Source organism: Triplophysa rosa, linkage group LG16 (assembly GCF_024868665.1).
Source record: "Triplophysa rosa linkage group LG16, Trosa_1v2, whole genome shotgun sequence".
Taxonomy (NCBI): Eukaryota; Metazoa; Chordata; class Actinopteri; order Cypriniformes; family Nemacheilidae; genus Triplophysa; species Triplophysa rosa.
In genome coordinates this window covers 15,111,033-15,118,536 of record NC_079905.1, presented here as the reverse complement: position 1 = coordinate 15,118,536, position 7,504 = coordinate 15,111,033, and positions in this window count along the sequence as shown.

The window sequence follows — 7,504 nt, the reverse complement described above, 5'->3', positions numbered from 1 at the left end:
CGTTAGCATACGATAGCGAAGGGAGCTAAGTCAGTCACGGGCTAAATAGAACATTCAAAGCCAGTGTTAAACTTACTCTATATTTATGTTATTTGGCAAATGGGCACTTGGAGTTTAGCTGTATGTATGTTAATACATTATGTGCGTTAATGTTCAGCTGCTGCAAGCTGTTTGTTTTGCTGGGGAACACTGCGGTTTGTTTCGTTTTAAACGTCTCAAATCATTCGTCCTTAGGCTGAAAAATCTGTCACAGCATACTAGCTATGCTCTCACATTGTGTGTGTAATGTTATAACTTGTCAATGACAAGCGCTAAAATCCACGTAATTCTGCTGAGATCTGCAGGTGCGCATTCTGTGGATTTTAGGCGAGCATACACGCACAACGTGAGCGCTGTTTGCTGAGACGGATTTTTTAGTCTCCGGACGAATGATTTGAGACAGAGGAGTTCAGGAAACATAATTCAGCTAAACCATTGCCATGGCAGTACTACACGTGTGTTGTGTAGACACGCCGGACGGAAGGGGGGTAGGGTGCGCTGTAACTCATAATCATTTAAAGAGACATGCACCAAAACTGCTGTTGTTGCTTTGTTTTTGATGAGGCAAAGAGGGTTTTGTTTACACAGCCATTGAGCATTTTCAAGCAAAATATGTTCCAGACCCTAATAAATCATACCAACTTGTTGAAAGTGATCATACGATGAGTCCCTTAAAAAGGTCAATTCTGAGGAAAAACGTCTTCTGTACTCAGTTCAGTGTCACTCTCACCTAGTTTACAGTAATGTGGAATGAGAAGAATGCTGACGTATTAGAGTTATGTGAGAAAGTGACTTACTCATGGGGTGACATGAAAATCTGTAATGGGGGAGAGAGAGAGAGAGCTTTGGAGAAAGAAAAAGCAGCGAGCAGCTACAGTGAGTCTACATAGAAAAAAGTTTATTTACTGAATAAAACATCCAAGGCCGGTCTTGGTCTAGAACAGTCCTATTAACATCGTTCACTGCTTATCCGACTCATCAACACCTGCAAAAAATGGAAAGGAGGATTTATTTTGTTATGTAGGAAGCCAGCCAGTCAAAAAAATAAATGAAAAGAATTTAAAGGCATATTCAAGTGAATCTTCTTTATCTGTGGATGAGATGGAAATCTGTAACGATCAGCCAGCTGGCAATAAAGGAGGGAAGAGAACGCATGTGTGTGCAGCTTCCTGTCAAATAAAAGCCAAGTGAATCAGCCGTGTTTAACAGGTGGCTGCTTCCTGTAAGTCTCTGAGGCTTTCTGACAACAAACAGAACTCCAGAGATATTCTGCATTAAACCCCAGAGCTTCCTCAACAACACACACTGACCAAAGACACAAACAGTGACCAGTGGTCTGAGAAAAGTACACATGGGCGGGAGGTTGTGCCATAAAAGATGTGACATTAACACAGTGTTATTGAGTACGGTTAAAGAAATTGACATGATGCCATTATAAGGACTACAGTATTAAACAGTGCTCTCCACCTTTACTAAAATAAGCTGCTTGCAACCAATTCTCACAGATATACAGTATGCTCAAAAACGGTAAATCACAATATAAACATTTTTACTACACTAAGAATAAATAAACAATCTGTATTTTCTTTTTTTTCACTCAGAATCCTAACCAGGTGTTACAATATAAAGTGACAATTGACAAGTTCTAGATCAAAATGGAAAAGAAGAGTTCATTTGCAAAAACAATTTTCAATGTTTTCAATTTTCAAAAATGCAGCCATGTTTGTTTTTATTGTGCATTCCAAATAATATCAATGAAACTGCATTTGTTTTTTTTTTATTAAGTAATATTAATAAAAAACAATAATAACATGATAAAACAATCAAAATATGATTTTTGAACCTTTTTAAAAATGAAGTTGTCTGTTGAAAGCACATCGTGTTTGCTGTGTTGTTTTGGTTTGGTCTGTGGCATCCATAGATATTATTATTTTGTTTTTCAATTTTATTGTAGTTTTATTAATATTTTGAATCAGATTTTATTTTTATTGTTTTAGTTTTTTTTGTTCAGTTTAGCTTAACATAGCAATTTTGATAATTGCTTTTATTTTATTTTTTATGTTGCTATATAAGTTTAGCTTTTATTTTCCTTTAGATAATAATTTTAGTGTCTCAACTTGCTGAGGCAACATTTCCATGTTCCAAGTTTTTTTCAAAAAAGTTCTTAAAAGCTTTATAGTTAACTATAATAACTTTCATGGCATCAAACTATAGGCAGTCCTACCCAGAATGAAATCAAAAACCTAGATTCACAACAACAGGTACAGCCTTCCTCTCCCCACCATATCAGTTTCAACCTCACCTCTGCTGATGATCTCAAACGTTCAGACGGCAGTTTGTTCCTGGGAAGCCGGTCAACCGTTACTTTATGGCTGTAATCAGAGTTATGCAAATGTGAAGACTCCTGAACACCCAGGGGAAGACCGGTGACAGTTTTTTAAGACTAATACACTTATCAGGAGCAAACGGACAAAACCACAACAGCGCACTAAAAACGGCGCCCCAGACGGGAGACAAAGAGAAACCACTGGGTGTTGAGGAGAGAAAATGATGATCCTACATGATGGCCAAGATAGCCTTTACCAACTATACTGCACCAAGAATGTGTTATTGAGAACTGATGGCCTTTTATCAAACAGACCTTCAGAGTTTGAGATGAATGTGTGTGTGGTATACGGATCACCACGTAAGGCCACACCACTGAGTCCAATCCACTGATCTTGAGACATTACCAAGCAAGGTCTTTCCCTCACCGCAGGAATGTGCTATGGAATTTTAAATGTTTTTCTGCATGACATTCATGTGCAGAGATGTTTGGAATTTGAATGTTGTGTTTTGGTTTAGATAACAATACCCTTACACCGCGTCCTAACCAAATGCGACGTGACGCGACGCTGCGACACGCGATAAAAGCTATATTTTCCATGTTAACCAGAGGTTTTGTCCTAACCAGCTGCGACAGGGCTGCGCAACGAGCAACGTCCGTTTCTATTTCTGCGACGTCGTGGCTGACAGCTCCGCTCACACAACGATCTCAATTGATGCAAGTTCTGCACCTCATGAATATTAATAGCCAAACATGGATGATGACAGGCTATATACATTTGATTACATACGTTTTGATTCTGAAATTATAGCATAGCGTCCAGTGAGGCATCACTGAAGTCATGAGAACAGGAAGCATCTCTCAATGTGCACTCTTCAGCTGCAGCGTGAGAGGGTGCATGGCCAGAGAAAAACTCTCATCGCATTGCGTTTGGTTAGGATGCGAGGCTTTCTGATGATCCTATAAAACTATGGGTTGGAATAACAGGATCCAAAGGTCACTAAGGGAATTGCAGACAAGTGCTCAAACATATACAGGCATAGTTGCATTGGTAACTTTCAGGATCTATGGATCAAGTTCAAACGGGGCAAAGAGAAGAGCAGACAGGCTGGCGGGGCAAAGCAAACAAGGAAACGGGGTCAACCAACCACCCTGCCAGCCTCCCTCTATCAGACAACCACACTCATGCTTTAAAGGGATAGTTCACCCTGTATGACTCTTTCTTCTGTGAACACAAAGATATTTTGGGAAATGTCTCAGTGGCTTTGTGTCCATACAATGGGAGTCAATGGAGGCCAATGCTGTCTGGTTACCAACATTCTTCAAAATATCTTCTGTGTTCTGCAAAATAAAGTCATACAAGTTTGGAATGACATGAGGGTGAATACATGATGAATTTGAATTTGGGTGAACTATGGATTCTCGCTAAATAAACTTTGTTCCGCAACAAAAGCAGCGACGCAACAAACATTTCCTCTAGACTAAATACCCATCAAACATGCTTGGAATTTAGCTGAGAAAAATTTCAACCGTGCATTTAAAAACGGCACAAATTATAACCTTGGATGCGAACCGATAACATACCCGACCATCGGTAAACTATGGCCCCGTGTGTTTGGGTTAGAGCTAAATCTGCGATAGCTGCTGGTTGCCCTAAAATGATAACGTGCCAGGAAATAACGTGTTTTCCAGTTGACAGCACTGTTGTTAGTGGTGTTAAAAACAAGTGCTAATGCTGAAGTCATGGATATTTTGAATGTCAACATGATCCCGCATCGCGGCCTCACAAACAAGTTTACGGTGAAAACGAGATTACATCGTTCAGTGTTTGTGTCAAAACCTCTTCATAACATTTATTACTACATCTACTGTCACCCACACACCAACTGCTGAAAAATATTATTCACACTTCTAAGTAAACATGAAACAGGAGATGCTCTTAATCGAATCACATTGACTGGATTTCTCTCTTTAGGGATGTTTATGGCGGTGCCTTTACAAACAGCTCAAAGCGTCAGGAGTCAGGACTGCATCTGGTTATCAAACAATAGCATTACGTCACTTTCATTTACTGTAAGTGTTTTCATAGACGGCTGTTGTAGTCAATTAACTAGAATCAAAATACATTAAACAAATGTTTCCGTAACGTTAGTCAACAGCAGTTGTGCTGCTTAGTTAGTACAGTAGCAGTGTTTGTGTCTGGCTGGCTGTGAAAGGCTGTTCATTAGCTGCATGTCAAGCTTGCTCCAGATGGCCTGGTGTTTTGTCTAAGGGGATTAAGATTATCTTGTAGACTCGAAATGAGAGTTTAAGAGCAATCATGCTGCTTCTGTATTCAAAGATTCAGACCAAACATTAAGCACATAGAACTTGACCAAAATGACAGATGCTAAGGCTCTTTTCCTGAATGTAATGAGCTGCTTTGCGGTTTACTTCTCAACATAGGCTGCATTTTAAGCATCAAGAAATACATTTAAAACATCCAGCAACTCTGATGACCATGCAAACAGCTTTTTGCATGTCAAGCATACAAGAAAACCTATTCTAAAATAGACATAAAAATGCACAGCATGCCAATGTTCGTTTTCTTTTTTTTTCACATCCCCAAGGAATCAATCAGTGCACTTCTCTTTCTGTAGTCTTTTTTGTGTAACAAAGGTTTTTCAAATGTTAAAATAAAGGAAATTCTGTCATCATTCACTCACCCTCAAAACCTGTATAAATTTCTCGGTTCTGCTAAACACAAGGGAAGATATTTGGAACAATGTCAGTAACCATAACCAAAAACATTTTTTAAAAACGTATTTATTTTCCCTACTATGGCAGTAATTAGGGGATGAGATCTGTTTGGTTAGTGACATTCTTCCAAATATCTCCAGTTGTGTTCAACAGAAAAAAGACATTTTTACAGGATTGGAACAACGTAAAGGTGCGTTAATGACAGAATTTTCATTTTTGAGTAAACTATCCCTTTAAAGGTTCTTTATGGAACCATTCAGCCAAAATGCTCTTCTATGGCATTGTGAACTTATCCACCACATTACATTTTTGCATGCATTCTGGGATAGTCTTTTCTGTGCACGCAATGCTACCTTATAAATTTCAGTCCAAAACTGTGGTCTTCTGTGAACATCGCTGCCTTCCTTCTGAAACCTTGTATCTCCATATTTTTTTAAATCATTGTTGTTAGTCATCCTTAATGTTTGTCACTGGGGTTTGCAAATATATAACCAATAAAGTATTAAAAAGTGCTTATCAACTTTGACAACACAGTATTTAATCATTTAAAAAGAACAGTGATTTCTCCAATTTCCTGCTAATTTGGACATCCGAGGTTTCGGAAGGACAGCGCTGAAATCATATTTCAGTACTTTACAACAACTATTTGAACATTAAGTATAAAAACAGCTTTAGTCAGGATGACCAAACAACCACAATGCCACCACGAAAAGACTTTGATTTCGAGGCATTTAAACCATTTATACTGTATATAGTACTAACATTTTGTATGGAGTCAATAAATCTTTGAAAGCTCTACACACCTGTCATTCATAACTACACATTGAAACAAGTGCATAGTAGAGATTGACAGAATCGTAAACATTCCTGAATGTGACTAAACCTCAATGCACACAAACAGTTGTCAGCGTTCCTGGTTTACGCAATGCATTATACTTCAAGGGTCACTAATTCTCTACAGCGAGGGAAGACTGTGAGCTGCACGGCCATTACTTAGACAGAAAGCTGACCTCTGGTAAAGACTGCACATACAGACTGTTCCACAGCACTCCAGAACAACATGATTCATTCTCTACTCTATCATTACACAGAGAGAAAATGAGAGATGGAGACAGATAGCGGAGGCAAAAGAGAAAAGCTTAGATGGAAAGAGAGAGTAGAAAGAAATGACCTCTCTGTTCAAGATGATATTCAGGTAATGGAGGGGAAAGGTAAGATGAGAGGAACAAAGAGAGAGAATCTGAGGGATATCAAAGAAAGTGAAGGAAAGATGAGATGATGGTTTCAGAGGTTACCAGACCTTGATGGGGGGCAGTGGAGGGAACTGACTGTGACCCCTAGAAAGAAATCCCAAAGTAATGTGGATAGCATGCAAACAACTGAAGACATTAGTGCAATTCCAGCGTTACGGATGTGACATTGTCAGTCAAAACTTGAAATTTAAATTCTCAGAGAATGTATTTATTACCAATATATTGATTCATCTGTCTAATATTTTGCCAAACCCGTGATGAAAAATATCAGTCTAAGCAAAAGTTTTCTATTTTAAAAGAGGGAAAAATTAATGGGTTACGGATGTGACAAAAAGGACGCACGTGTTTGAGAGACAACATACTTTTGATTTCTGTGAATTAAAATGCACAAACCTGAAGCAATAATACCCAACAAATGGAAAAGAGATTTCTCTTTATACTCCACAAAAGAAATTGTAATTTCATGTGCCCATTCATGAGCAATATGGACTGTTACGCATGTGACAATTCTGTTATGCATGTGACCATTCACTTACCTGACTATGGAAAACTATGCTTTAAAACATTTTAATGAAAGATTTCACAGGGGTATTTAAACCACCAAATATTGACATCTGACCTATCAGTATGGTGAAAACCTTTGGTAAAAACGTTTTAAGGTTGACATTTGCCCATTATTGTATTTTATTTGTAGACAGAAAATGGTCGACAAGAACACTCAAAAGCCTTGCACAATCCCAGCTCTCTGCATGACTGAACATAACAGGCATATTAAGCAAACAAACTTGACCCAGTTCTCAGCATAGGTTAACTTGTGCCACTCAAACATTACATCAGCCGTTTCTCTTTGTTTTGATGCATGATTCAGCAGTCAGGAGGGTGAAAGCGAAGCATCGAGCCAACAGTGGTATTAAAGCGCCTAATAATCCCAGCATGAGGTAAACAAACGTTCCTTTACAACACAAACACGCCTCATATTACACGTAGACAACAGCAAGTCAAGCGTTCAACAATGAGTGACAGTGTTGTAGGGAAGTCTTGAATTCTTCAGTCCAAACCTGTCAACACCCAATAAGCTTCATGGATTTGATCTTAAAGGGCAGCGGTCAAAACACCAAGCAGGTAAACATGTAATGGCACTTTCAGA